Source organism: Coptis chinensis, chromosome 1, assembly GCF_015680905.1.
Source record: "Coptis chinensis isolate HL-2020 chromosome 1, ASM1568090v1, whole genome shotgun sequence".
Classification (NCBI taxonomy): Eukaryota; Viridiplantae; Streptophyta; class Magnoliopsida; order Ranunculales; family Ranunculaceae; genus Coptis; species Coptis chinensis.
In genome coordinates, this window is record NC_141456.1 from 46,326,274 (window position 1) to 46,342,000 (window position 15,727).

The 15,727-nt window shown below is 37.1% G+C and overlaps 1 long non-coding RNA gene across 1 annotated transcript in view; it reads left to right on the forward strand.

The window, feature by feature from the left end:
* The window catches only part of LOC147524289 (uncharacterized), a 36,492-nt gene extending 28,229 nt beyond the window's left edge, over positions 1-8,263 (forward strand). Inside the window, exons 2-3 of the long non-coding RNA XR_015196926.1 lie at positions 1,256-2,166; positions 7,920-8,263. This is a non-coding gene — a long non-coding RNA (uncharacterized LOC147524289). The remainder of the gene's footprint in view (positions 1-1,255; positions 2,167-7,919) is intronic.
* Positions 8,264-15,727: the final 7,464 nt, after the last annotated feature.

Genomic DNA, 15,727 nt, shown 5'->3' on the forward strand with positions numbered 1-15,727 from the left:
TTCACGATCGAGGCTAGATAAAGAAAATCTCAATCTAGCGGTGAGCTGGCCAACAGTAACGATGATTCCCTCTTTGGTACCACTCTGACATTGAGTAAAAACCCGAGTACCAGCATAATGTTGTAAATAAAGGGAGGAGGGAATTTGATAGGCGGCTTGAACTAAAGCTAGGTTTGGTCGCTTGATGAAAAAACCACAAAGTCCATCGCTCCATCGACTGGTATCTTCAATAGAATCGCGCTCAGATTCAGAGTTACTGGTTTCAAAGGGATGGCAGGGAATGCCTTCTACAACATAAGATAGTTCCCAAGAAATTTGAGGCCGAGATTTATTGGTCGAGGTGGAAGCAAAGTTTTGACTGTGAGGTCTATCATCAGTAAGTATATCATCAGAAAAGATATCATCCGATATGGTGTCCTCAGAATGGAGGCTAGCATCAGAGATGATATCTTCACTGGCCATTGAAACGACTATACACAAAGAAGGGAGGACAAATGTATTTTTAATATCGTCAATTCAAGATTTATAAAACATTATTAACATCATAGTATTATAATGTCAAAAATATCGATACAAAGATTAGAGCATCGGAAATGCCGATGTAAGGGTATATACTGGAATAACATTGTATTGGAATATCGAAAATATCGTGGTATATGACGATAGATAAACCAAAACAAACAAGGAAATGCAAATAATGTTATAAGTAAAAAGATTTGAACTTTTACATGCTTTGGAGTTTAAGGTAGTAATATATATCATTGCACAAGCAGTAGCACAAAAGCACATTTATATTTACGGGATTCAAATGTCAGAAACTAAAGTTAAAACAAACTATTGTATCTATTATTAGTAAAATAAGTATTTCAAGGTATGCTTTAGAAAGTTTAACGAAGGCATAAAGGCCAATATCTCGGTAGATCTCGTGGGTATTTGAATTGTGTTGCAGGTAGAAGGCGGGAAATGAGGAAGAAAGACAAGGGACAGGTGTCAACAGCGGATTGGGTCAAGACTAATTGAGAGGGCTATATAAAGACTGGAAAAAGGGAAAAAGGATTCATTCGATTCAAACTACAAAAATTATAAAAATAGGAGAGAGAAAGAGAGAACCAGAGAGAAATTGTAAAGAAGTTTGTCATCAATCAATAAACACATCGCTTTTCTTCAATTCTTGTAAATCTTTCATTCATATCTTCATCATGAATTGTGTGAACTAAGAACATTAGTTAGAAGTAAGTGTTCTTGGCAATCACAGTTATTTTAATGGTTCCCCTTATTATGTATGTAGTCCTATTACTAGAGACTATGTCTTGCTGCCCAAGTATCCTAAGAATGATATCATTCCTATTGTGTCTGGGTTTGGTTTTGATTCGAGTTAATAACGAGTACAAGGTTGTTCGGATACTTAGGGCTGGGTCGAGAAATGGGAATGAAGTCGAGGTACATACTTTGGGCAGGTCGGATAGTTGGAGAAAGTTGATTGCTCCTCCTTGTGTTTGTTATACTTTACCATCTACTTTGATTTTCAGAAACTGTCTGCATTGGGTAGCTAAGGTCGAGTCTCATCATTCCAAAGTTATTCTTTCATTTGATTTGGCTACGGAAGAATTCAGTATAATACAACCTCCTTCTGACGGAATTATGGGTTTGATGCCATTGATGGTGTTTAGAAAATGCCTTTGCCTTATTGATGGTGATCTTTTTAGTGACAAGGAGATATGGGTGATGAAAGATTATGGAATAGAGAGATCTTGGGTGAAGGAATTTGTTCTGGAAAATCAAATTGTTTTTGGGCTTATACGCGGTGGTCATGAGATTATTGAAGGAAGGAACCATAAGCTCTTGCTAGTTAATTACAAGGGAACTCTCGGGTATGGTCATCCCTCGTTGGTCTACAAGAAATATCCTCAGTATGGTCTTTGTCCACCTATAAAACTAAATAATGGTGAGCTATTGCGTGTTAAAGTGACAACGGGTATATGGGTTATGATGAGCTATTGTTGGTTAAAGACTTGAAAATAATTTGGGAGTATAAATCTTATAAGAAGACTTTTACGCCTATCAAAATTCGAGATCAAAAGAAAGAACCAATAGTCAAAATTGATCTACCTATAATTTTTCAAGGGAGCCTCCTTTCACCCAAAAATGTTTGCTGTCACTAAACAGGTATCCTCCTCTGATTGTATTATTACTTATCTTACGGAGTTCAGTTTTTATAGTTCTTTTTGTAGTAGTATATTTCATATTCCTCGAAGTATATGTCTTTGAACTGAATGTTTTTTTGCTAAATGTATTTTGTTGCTATTTCTTTTGGTGATTCCCCATTAAGGGCCTGTTTGTTAAATTTTAACTAATGGAAAGGAAAGGAAATAATGAGAGTGGTCCACTATGGAAAGGAAAGGAATGGAATGGAATGGAAACAGTTTTAAAATTGTGTCTGTTTGGTAAACTGTGGAAAGGAAAGTAAAACTGGGGAAATGAATAATCCTGTTTGTTATCAAAAAACTGTGGAAAGGAAAAGAAAGTTGGAAATAGACATCATATTACCTAACAATTTTCTTTAAGCTCATAGTTCATGCGAATTTTTTTTTGGCATGACCTATCCTATTTTGGGCACATATATCATACATGACACCTGTAAAAAGAAATTCAGCATATAGAATAAAAAAAAATACATAAACTACCCTGTTTTATCAACACTCGTAGAGTATAAACAAGTTTTCCTACACCTGCAAACAACACACGTGCATAATATTATCCATAAAACTACCACAACCATGTACCTCATAGTGCATTTAGAAAATAACAACAAAGAACTAGGTTAAAATCCTCAAAACATCCACAACACTTAAAATAAACATCAAAAAGTGCATCTAAAACCCCAAGAGAAGACTTAAGAACCCATCAAGTCAATTTTCAGCAAGCTTCTTCAATAACCAAGTAGCACGCATGTCGGTATCCATCTTGAGAAAAAACATCTTCAGGTTTTCAGCACCATCCTTTGAAAACAACTCCATAGCCGCAATCTTTTGGGGAACATCCAACCCTTCAATTTCATAAATGGCAGAACAAATCTGGTCCCAAATGAGGGCTAAAGCATTGTTCTTGCTAGCCTCAACTGCAGTCCTCTCACGCAAAGAATCTGCCACATTCTGCATAACAAGCTTCATGCCTTCAATAGCATCATCCTCCCCACCTTCTGTGCTCTTCCGCTTCTTCTTCTGAGGTAATTGATTTGATGTTTGGGATGTAGCGGTGAGAGCCTCCTCCCTTATCATTAGTTGTCGGAAAGCTATCCACATCGATATGCATGCCTTCATTGAGCAAAGTATCAGTATAATACTGTGATGACATATCCATCTCATTTGTTCTTTGTAAGCGTCCTCATCCGTAAGACCAGTTTTTTTATGCGTTACCACAAGCAATATTGTCTCCAATTCGACCCACTCCAACAACCTACATATTGGCTTACCTTTATAGGTCTTCCTTTTTGGGTTTGTCTGTGGACATAAAAAATATTTACATAGCATATTAATCATATTCACAAAAGCAAAAGATACTTTGTAACATATTTTGATAACTACAATAACTAACAAAACTTGTTCAGATAAATATACTTACCTTGATTGCATCTGCGCCTGCATCAAGCATCACTTTCTATCATCATTGTATCCGGATTGAAACCACTAGCGGAGAATGATCGCAAATCTTTGAATGATTTAACTCGGAGTCCTCTTTGTCTTGATTCGTTTTCAACGTTATCAATATCGATAACAAAACCAGTTTATCTTTCATTGCCTTCAGAATAAGAATGTGATTTCTTTCTTCCAACCACCGGTTCCTCTTAAACCTTTAGCAAGATGTTCCAAGAAAACATCTAACATGACATCATCCATAGCTTGAGTCCAAACTAATCTCCCTTTTTGAGCATCGGGTGTTTGAGGTGTTTCTTGTGTTGCCATCCCTATTATTATATGATCATAACACATTCATTTCTACAATACATGTTATTAAAAACTAAATACTACATAGAAATTGAATTTAAAAGATTCATAAATCAACCCATAGGGTTGCATAAATATCAAATACATAAATAACTAAAATAATATAATAGACAAATACATGTCGAACTCTCTTTGCCTCTAAAACATATGACTTTCGCCCACATCCTCTCTGTAAGGTTGGTTGAACAACTTCCACTCATCGGTTGGCCTTAGTGCACTATAATCATGACCTTGGTTGTCCATATCTCTAGGTTCATCCACATTATTCGGTTCATCCCATCCACCAAGATCGCTAGGATGTGTATGAAATTATGTAGTATACAACAAGCTATGATCAAATCAACTTGTATATCCACATTGTAAAAGGGGTTATCCTCAAATAAGCAAACCGTTGCTTCAAAAGTCCAAAAGTGCGCTCTACTACATTCGCCAATGAAGAATGTCTAAAGTTAAATAACTCTTTCTCGTTCGGTCGCCATTTCTCCAATTTGGATAAATGATACCTTGTTGTTTCGATGCGGAACTAAGAAACTGGGGCAAAGTGGGAAACCTGCATCACCTAAGCGGTGGAACAAACAACCTCTCCCTTGGATGTTTTAGAGCAGCTCTCAATATCCGACTATCATGGGCGATTACCCTCCCATCCGCCAATACATATGATATTTTCATATCAAATGTACAAGCCATTAGAACGTTATCGCTAAATTTCCTTCGGTTACGATAGCGTGGTTGGTCTTCTATAGGTACCATTGTAGGGATAAAAGTACCATCGATTGCACCAACGCAATCCTACATAAAACAAGGGAGGAAAACTAATTAAAACTAATAACGTTGTACTTTAAGAGAAATGCTAGCTGGGTTTAAAGGCAAGTATTAACAACTCGATGTACCTTAAAATATCTCATGGCCCCGAGGTTTGGATCACCTCTCATTCTTTGGGGAGTTTGTTTGATTTGTCTTATGAATTCCCTCCCAAGCCTCAATCACGCTCTCATAAAACTTTATGAAAAATGCGTGGATTGTTTCTTGTGACCTTATCAAAGTCCAAGTATGCGCCCACACGGTATCGTGGCCTAAAATATAAAGAAACATTGCCACTTGTTCTTTCACGGGAACCCACCTACTAGCGGTCAAACCTCTTTCTTGAAGTCGTTCACATAGATTATTAAAGCACACTCTATTCAATCGGAGCATTTTATGACAATTATTATCATTCTCCGAATTAAAAGGGCTAGGTGTCTCTCGCAAGATCCCGATTTCTCGTGGCTCCCTATCAATAGGCCTATTCTCAAGAATGTGTAACACTACAAAATATGCAAACAATTACACACAAGTATTTAATCATCCATGTTCCTACGACATAATCAAAACATACAATTTCATACAATTCGAAACTCTGAACAACAAACACGACTTCCACACTACCCATATTAAGTAATATCAACAAGATTCAAGAACCACTATTACCTACAAACACAAAATCAATTACCACAAATTTTTAAGCTTAACACCAAGAACTTTTTCCATTTTATAGCACTTCTAGCGAGAAAGAAGAAGAGGAATATCATACATACCCCTATCGTAAAAAAGGGTGTGCAATTAAGTCCCACTTAATCACAATGTGTCCTTTGTAACGATCTTATGATGAACAACCTGATTTGGGTAATCGGGTATGATGCTTTGCATATTGCTACTTTGCAAGGGCACTTTGGTAAGTGATTGTAGTTTCTTTTTTTTTTTTTGTGTGAGTTAACTGTTTTTGTATCGAAGTTTGGCTTTTCAGCAGACCAAATTTTAAACTACTAATATTTTTTGTTCAGCATATATTTGGTATGTTTGGGTTGGAAAACTTTTGTTAAGCGTTGGTCTAAATGTAGCAGCAGCACATGGTTTTGATATACTAAAGTATGCAATTTTGAATGTTTATAATATTTTTTTGTTTGGTTTATAATGTTTATAATGTAGCAGCAGCACATGGGATTCACCGTATAGTTTGGTTTTCATTGTTTAGTTTATTGTGAAGCACGCATATTTCGATCAGCTTGACCACACAGCGTAAAAACTTAAGTACTAAACTCGATATATTTCGTATTCAACACGATTAAGTTTTTCGCTATCAAAAAAAAAAAAAAAAACGGAAAAACTTAATAGTGAGAGTGAAAGCGAGCAGTTTGTATTAAGTACTAAACTCGATATATTTCGTATTCAACACGATTAAGAGAGGAAGTTAGAGGTAGTTTGGAGATGAGATGAATGATAAAGTGATGAAGACAAATGAAGAAGATGAAGAAGGGGGCGGCTCCTTTTTCTCTGGTTCTCTTTGGGTTCTTTTTTTTTGGGGGTTTTTTTTTTTTTTGTTTCCTTTTCTTTAAAATTTTTAGGTCTATAGCGGACACAAAACCATTTCCGTTCTGTAAGTTTTTGTTTAAAGACGGACAACAAGTTTTCTTTCCAAAACAAACAAATTTTACGGAAAAGTTGGGTTTTTCTTTTCCTTTCCTTTCCGTGGTCTGTCCTTCAGAACAAACAGGCCCTAAGTGTTTATTATTTATATTTTAGATGCGGTTGCCTAATACTACATTAAGTTTCTTCTTTTTGGGTGTGTTCTGTAAATTTTTGTTGGGTTTTATTTCCCCCCGAACACCGAGTAATTCGGTCACTAACCTGGGGCAAGAGCCCCCAACACTGTGGTGATTACATTTAATTTTTTGGAATATTCCAACAAGTTTTACCTAGTAATTCTTGATTGTTAGTAAGGCGTAGAAGGGATTTTCATTTGCCTAACCCTAGCTTGTCCAGCCAAAGTTGTACCTAGTTTTGAAAAATAGTGAAAGGTGATAATGTCGTAAATTAAGTGTGCATGATTCCATTAAGAATTTAAGAGGGAATCCCTAGGAATGTTATTTTACTTGATTAAATTCTTATGGTCGGTGGTTCTAGTAATATTATATGGTGAATATATCAGAGTAAGACATTCCATTCAGGAAAACTTAATATCATGAAACCCAATGGTGTCTTCGATCTATCTCGGTGTCTTCATCTAATAAGATATGCAATTTTATAGACAATTCAAATTCTGGTCACATCCGCAACAACATTTCCTCTTGAAAGGATTTCAGAGAAAGCTTACTGCACGTTTGACCATAATTGTCATGAATTTAAGATAATGGCTTGATTTGTTTCTGCCTGAGTCTAACCATTATTTTGACGGCACACCCAACAATATTTGTGATTTCTTTATATACCTAACATTTCTTTTGAACAATATTGGTTTTATGGCCCTGCATCTGGGTTTGGTTTTATGGCCATGCATCTAGGTTTGGTTTTGATTCATTTAAATGATCAGTACAAAGTGATTTGGACTTGAGGAAAATTAACCAAAAATGGGAATGAGGTCGAGATAGATACTCTGGGGTTGAACATTTGCAAATCTTGAGGGACATTCTTTTGCTGGACATTTTAGTCTTAACATGCCCTTGGATGAGCCGGTGAAGTTGGTTTAGACGGCAAACACTGCTTTCTCTCAAAAATAAAGTCATGTACTTATATCCAGTTATTGTTATTTTAATTGGAATAGTTTTAAACACCAGTCCTAAATATTAACTCTCAATTGACATCCAAGTTTCTTAGTCTCCATACATTTAGTAGAACTTGCTTAATAAGGTGACAATAAAACCAGTTCCAATATTTTCTGGAGTTAAAAGTTTCTTACTTTCTTTCCATAATTCCATCTGTGGTTTGCTATTGCAATTGATATTACAATCCTCATTTTCCCTATATTATTATATTTCTCACTTGTTGCTTGTAAATTACTTTTCCAAGTCATGGATTTTCAATGGTATTTCCTAGCCTAATTTATTTGACTTCTCAATTTACTTGAACTTTCATGCTTATCTGGTTCTTTTTAATTTTCAGGGAATTGCTATGAGAATTATGGGAAGAGGATGGGAATTGCTGCATGGAAATCCTATCTAGGTCTGTGTTTAGGAGCATGTCTGGCAAATGTCATTTCTGAGTTTGTCTTCAGTTGTTTTTTTGGTAATGTTGTGACTTTTTGGCTGTATACAATCTGATCAGATATAAGAAATTGCCATGTTGTTATTTTGGAATTCACAGCTTGAATTGGAATACGTAGGTTGACATATAATTGTCAGATTAAACCTATGATCTTGATAAATGTTGTGTGGGTCATTCATACTGTGTATCAACTTTTATTGTGGTGTGCAATGACTTTGAAACTTTGTGCCTGTATTTCTGCCACCATAGAGTCAATAGCATCTGTTGTACTCATTTCATGGATATTCCTTCTTTTACAGTAATATAATTCGTTATGTCATTGGTTTTTTACTGCTGTGCATTTGCTTTTTGAGATAGCATCTTACGTGTTTATAGTTGATTTTGGGCAGGAGACCTTCTTTTACTGACCTTAGGGAAGGGGAATTTTTGGTGGTAATTGATAAAATAAAATTGAATAGTTTACCTACGAAATGAACGATAAACTCAAAACGTAAGTAAACTAAACTGTGTTATGTGCTTAGTTTTTATCAAAGTTTTCTACTCTCAATCCTATAAGATATAATGGAGTAGGAAGTTCGTTCCACTCCTAGTCCTTCCGCATGTTGTGTTTTCAAGTCTAATTACTCTACTCTAAGTCTAATGAGAGATTTACGAAAAGGACAACTAGACTACGATGCAACTACCCACAAGATGCAACTAGTCGATTATCAGAACAACTATGGGAATGCTACGTTGATTCGATGATAAGGAGTTAGAGGGGATTGATTCCAAAGTAACTTCGACTTAATCCTATTAACGATTTAATCGTCGTAATCCGAATTGAGCTCGCAGCGGTAACAATTGGTTCTTCCTAATCCCTAATTACACGACATTCCTACCAATTCATAACTAGCATGTGAGCGATCAAACCCATTCTCATGGTGAACTAATCGTTTCTAGAGTGGAAGAGAAATTACGACGATTTCTACGATAATCGAATCAAGCTTTTCATCAAGGCTTCTCAACCCCTCTAATGGAGGTTTAGCCGAGAATCATTATGCAATCATTTCCGATTAAATTAAAACTAAACATGATATAAAGAATTGAAATTTACTAATCTAAATTAAACAATAATTAAAATCGAATTAATAACTAAGAATTGAATACCAAGTAATAAATGAAATCAAATCTAACACAATATAAATGACAAGAATAGAAATTGACAAAATAACTATTTTATTTATCTAATCAATCAAGAACAATGATTCAAAGACTTAATCTAAAACAAGAATTGAAAATGGAACTAAAACTTAATTAATCTACTGAAAACTAGATCTAGAATTATTTATATTGTTTTAGGTCTAACTAGCTACCATTAACTATCTACCATTCTCTACCATTATCAAAGAGCTAAGCTTTGGTTTTTACTTTCAAATCCAAAAATCGTGCATGGGCTTGGAGCCATGTTTTGGGCCAGAGAATCAGGCCCAAAACCCAATTCTTTCAGTCTAAAAAGGCCTCTTCAGTTGCAGTTGGCTTCAACAGACTTTTCGTCCACTTCTGCTCCTCTGATTGGGTCAAGGCTTGGACCATTGGAAAGCTCTTTCCGAGCCGGTAGTTTTGATATAAGGTAGGCCCCATTCCAAGGTCTTAGTGCAAAGATACGCTTCGGAAGTTCTGGCGACTTGTGTCTTTGTTTACGCGTGTCGACTTTTCACTTTTGACCGGGCTTTAGGAAGGCTTTGTCTTCTTGAATCTTGGCCTTTAATCACGGAACTACTTAGTAACCGACCTTTGCTCCTTTTATCTCGCTAAAGTGGCACATTTTCGCACATAATGGACTTTGAAACACGAAATGTATAAAAACACGTAATCGGTGTTAACTCTTAATTATTACTCACATAATTGGTCTAAAAGTATGATATTCTGAGGTTAAAACTACAGTTTTGGGCTCTTATCAAACCACCCCAAACAGCATTTTGCTTGTCCTCAAGCAAAGATGAGAAATTAGAATAAGTGACCAAAATGGAGTTTTATCTACTCGTTTGATTGAAGCGATTGCATTGACCATATCAACAAGGCCTTAAACCACTATGAATTCCCTAGTGGACGAAGTTATAGCCTCGTGAGAGTTTTCCGATGAAGGTACTCACAAACTTCATCTATACTACAACGACTAAAAATAAAGCTATTGTTTCCTTATTCATGCTCTAAATTAACTATACCTCTCACTAGCAATGCATATAGAGTAATCAAGTCGAAACCTAAGCTAATATATGCATAATAATAATCAATCATCTACAATAAACATATATACAATGAGTAATACTATGAAATGCCTAGCAGGTTAAGTTTTCAAACTTCGAAATAACGTCCTTAAATAGGTTCTCACAATAATAGTCAAGATACAACTCTGATTTTTCCACTCAAGTTCATTTACTCCGATTAATGCGGTGGGCACACTTTACCTTACAATTTCAATGACAACAAGGAAGCCGGAGTCGATCAAACACATCTGCCACTTACTATCACACTAACCTATTCCTAATTGAGCTAGAGGTCTTTATTAGGTGTTGCGGGGATTAGGAGATGGTTTAAGAAGGAAAGAAATGGATATTCAAAAAGGACAAGTCTGAGATAATAGAGTTTTCATATTATGTAACTTAGAGGAAACCTTGTTATTTTCTTTTGCTTCTATACTTTGTTTCCATCCTTAGCCATATTTTTTTTCTTTTTCTTTGGCTTTTGACTCCTTTTATTCTATTTTTTTTTTGGAAGTTTTTATTTTATTTCTATTTCTATTTTTCTTTTCTTTGGATGGAAACTTATTTTCTTTATTTTCTAAAGCAATTAACTAAATTTTGTTTGCACAGGTTTTTCTCTTCTTCTTTCTTCTTCATTCTATTCTCAGACTTATTCTAGATTGGGTAGGTTGAATTTTTTATTTTGTTTTGTTTTTGTAACAGGGTAAAGGATTTGTGGTTTATGAAAAGGCTAAAGAAAGGCTCGAGGGGCTTACTAGCGGAAAATAATTCATAGGTTTGAATTTCTGGCTATATCGATCTAAAGAGGGCCTAAATTCTTGCTTAGGATATGGTTTAGTGATCAAGCAAGTGGACGTGTGATTTCTCTATCCGGATTTTACTTCTCCCTTGTGTCATTTCTCAAATGTTTTATTTCATATAAGGCTTTAGGCTATATTCTCACGGGGTTTGTAGAATAAGTACTCTAGCCTAGATTTGAAACTTATGCTAACAATCATAGATACTCATGTAATATATTTATAGATAGATGCAAAGATTATTACCTACATATTAACCTAAGTTTCTAACAATTATTACGATGCAAAAGCTCATTGAGACTTCTAGATTGTTAAGAGCATAGAGAAGGAAAACAATACCACTATTCCTAAGTGTATAACATAACTTATTTATTTATATTTTTGAATTTTTGAAATTTTAACTAGAAAACAAATGCATATTATACATATCTATATCCTAACGGATGCCTTAATTACGCGTGTTTCTATGCCCCCAAACAAGAAGCATGCTTTGTCCTCAAAGTATTGTAAATAAAAGGGTAGAAAAATACCATTGAAGCGTGTGAAATTCGGGAACAATCTGCAAAACAAAGTTAGAACGCACTAATATAGGAAATAAAAACCGACGCGAACTCTATAACGAAGTTCTACCCATTATGGGGTTAACAAGAATGAAATTGCTTGGGACATAAGCGGACACTAACTAGAATGAAAACTTACCTTATCTCGCGATTACTCATCATCTTCCTCATCCTCTTCTTCCAAAAGAAGTGAGGTTCATTTGATCTGCCATGCCATGATAATTTGCCGGGCTTCCGCCATTTATCATCTATTATTGCTAACCTATTAAGAGCCACTTGGTCCGACGGGGTGTAGGGTGCAACTGATGAGGTTGTATCTTCCACCGCTGCCAAGTCATTACGCGGAAGGATCGAATAATACTATTGGTGGGTCGCATGATTAATGTCGGCCGTAATCCAATCCGTGAAGCGTGTACAAAAATAGGAAAGAAACATAGCATAATACGGAAACTAGAACAGGCATAAGAAGGAACTTATGCCTCATGCTATGGGATCGACCTAAACTAGACATCAAGGTTCGGGAAGGTCATGACACATACGCCCCGTGGCTAAAGCAAGGAAAACGCCGCAAGTGGCATCATTCACGTAAGAAAAACGCCATTCCCCTAAAATGTTTAGCATGATCCAAAACATAACAGTTCCTATGTTCATGGACGGGCTACCAAAAGCGGCGTTATATTCCCCTTAGTCCTCGATACGGAAAATGCCGCCCCATACGACTCATGCAAAAACTCATAAGTGTAGACATACATATTATCTACCCAATAACACCATGGGTCTTGTATTTCAGCCGGGCATAGCAAGTCCAAGAACAAATGCTAGCAAGAACACGGTAATTTCCATTGGTTCATTATCAATGTTGATGGAGAACACTTGTTCTCCATCCGGTCTTTCAAAGAAAATACAGTTAGCTCATTAAAAAATAAGATGTTAGTGTTGGAGAATAAAGTGCATCGAGGGTCTTACCATAAGCGGCTCCCATAACGTATGTGATAAACTTTAAAACCAAGCACCATAAGTAGTGCTTTGGAACAAATCTTCGAAAGACTATTCTGGTATCAATGTTGGAGATGTCATCTCAAAATTACGCTCTGGAATAGCTGCGAATGATCCGGAAACTACCCGCATAAAACTGGAATTTTTCTGGTCCACGGAAGTCAGGGCGCGAGTGCGCTCTGAAGATTTGGAAATCCAGTGTTTGAGCGCGGGTCCGCTCAACTTTGGAAGCTGAAGTCGCGCTCGACAAAAAACTGAAAAAAATTGCAGAGCAGCGAGTCTTTCGAGTTCTTGAAACTTCGGAAAATGAGGCGAAATGTGGGATTCGTGGGAGTGAGCGGTGAGTGATGGAGGTTAGGTGTATTGTGAGTTGTGAGTGTAGAATGTATGAAGTTTATATAGGTTTTAAGTTACTAAAGCGGATCGGAAGTTGCCAAAAGGTTTTACGGCGGTTCAGGAAATACCAAAATTTCCAAACCCGAAAGCGGAAACAACTCATTTTCTTGATTCTAAAACAAACCTAGTATCTTTTAGGTTGAATTTATGATAGAATCTACCTATTTAATCGATATTTCATCCTACCATGATACTTATTCATAGATATGCCTAAACGGCCATATTTTCACCTTGACTCCGCAATAAATTCTAAGACGAGGGTCATATAAAAATAATGCTGGAATAGATAAAACCACCCCCAAACAATTTGGGAAGGTGGGATCAATATTAAACAACCACGCATAATGAAAATAACCACATTATATTAAAATTTTCATTCGAAGTACATTTCACTACAAAATTCAAATTACGAAAATAAAACTTACATGAAAATAAATGACAATAATGAAACTACAAATAAAAATAGAACATCAAACGATACTATCCTAACTCCCTCAGATCGGGTAGCGGAGGGCACACGGTCCGGAGATGGCTCCCGAGCTCCCGATGGGCGGCACCATCCGATCCCTTCGGCGACGGCCTTCGTGCCTCGATGGTGTGTCCTCGGAAGGAGAATCCCCGTGAGGTGGGAATCGTGCAAGCATGTCGGTCCGGAACTTTCACGAGCTTCTAGCTCGCCCTCATATGTTCCCACCCTCATCATCCTCTCTAGGTAACGGATCTCGAAGTTATGATGGATAGTTGCCTGTCGAGTCCGGAGGTCTTCGTGAGATAGTGTTGAGTTTAACGATGCCACGATGAATCACAGCCACGCGTCGCGTCGACCAACACCTCTCCAAGGCATCCGTGATCAAAACAAGTCAAATCCTCCTCATCCTCCCGAGGCATTCTCGTTTCCCCATCCTCCTCGGCATTCTCATCTCCACCATCCTCCTCGTCTTCTTCTATCCTCGGGCAGCCTCCAAACCCGTTGGACACACTCCTTATAGATCGCGAGGGGTTTGGTGTAGGGTGATGTAAGACCTATCGACGCGCGAAGTGCTCTCAACTTCAAAGATGATCTTGGTTATCAACACGGGGAGAGGTGCAAAGCGGACTTCCCTACTCCCCTAATCATGCTAAGTAAAACTCCAAGATACTGAACTGGTACTTCTCGCTTACGGAGTATCCATAAGATGTGAAGGCAGTTCGGGCCGATGTCGCCGACCTTCTCCTTCCCAGGATGTTCCGACCAATCCATCGAGCTGCGGCCTTTTGGTTGGTCCTTAGGGATGCTCTGGCGAACACAATGCGATCTCGCATTTAGTTCCCCTCATCAGAATCCGCCGTTCATCAATGGCTCTACCCCATTATATTGGGACTCCGCGCAACGTGACATCGGATGGATTCTAGGCGGAATGCCTAGAATCTCAGCCAACAACCCAAGAGAGTCACTTTCTTCCTCCTCTTCGCCACCACAACAAAATCCTAGTCCCTTCCAACTCCCCGTATTGTAGAACCATCTAACTAAGTCTTCGTGGTAATAGAAGCGGTCGAAAGTACCACAAGCTATTCCATCTCTCCGATCATTTCACAATCAACGTAAACGGTAGCGAAGTGGTCACCGATAAAAGCTTGCTCACGTAAAATTCGGCGTTGTTGAGCCATTGGAAGTTTGAATACGGTTTTGAGGTTTGTAGAAGGTAAGGGGAAGCAATGAGGACACCTCACAAAAAAGAACGATGGTGGTGGTGGTGTGGTGGCGGCGCAGCACCAAAATTTTATTTTATTTTGATTTTCCGGTGGTTTTGTTGATGTAAATTGGTGGAGGTTGTGGGAGGCGGGTGCGGTTGGAGTCTATTTGGGTTGGGTCTTGATTGTGGGGTGGGTTAATTAGTTTTTTTTTTTTAAAGATTTTGTTTAAAGCTTTGTTAATGGCGGTTTGTAAAAAAAAACGATGAACTGATGGTGAAGGTAAGGGTGCGGGTGCGCTGTCGGTGGGCGCGGGTTGGGCCCAAGCCCAAATCAAAATTTGTGAATTTTTCGATTTTTTCGTGAAACTTCAAATCAAAATTGCCACTTCGTTACCGGTCCGATTTTTGCGAATGAGATATGGAAATGATTAGGAGAGAATTTCCAATCCAATGATCCATAAACCACTCTATTCCGACCATGGATGACATATAAGATAGTAGAAAATGCCTCGAAGTGCGTGCATGACGTACGTTATGCGAACGACTGAACTCTAAATTCATAGATTATGTCAACCCGAATCGGACTACAATTAAACGGCCTAAGCAATTCTAATGGGACATAAAACATTTTAGGACGGAAACACAAACACCCCACCCCCAAACAAATTTTTTACAACAAAGTTTCGAAAATTTGTTTTTAACAATGGGTCTTTTAAAGTCGATTCGAGACTTCCTAGATTACTATGTTTATTATTTTATATATATATATATATATATATATATATATATATATATATATATATATATATATATATATATATATATATTTATTATTATTTTTAAGAAAAAACAATGAGCAAGAAAGACATAATTCACCCCATAGAGAAACATGACTCAAAAATCCGAGAAAAATATGCAAGAGTAAAAAACGTGAATTATGTTAAATGTGGACTTAGGATCCGGTACTTACAGCCACACACTCCGTAGGGAGGGCCTGGTTACCTTAATGGTGCACTCACCAATATATGGAAATTAAAGGAA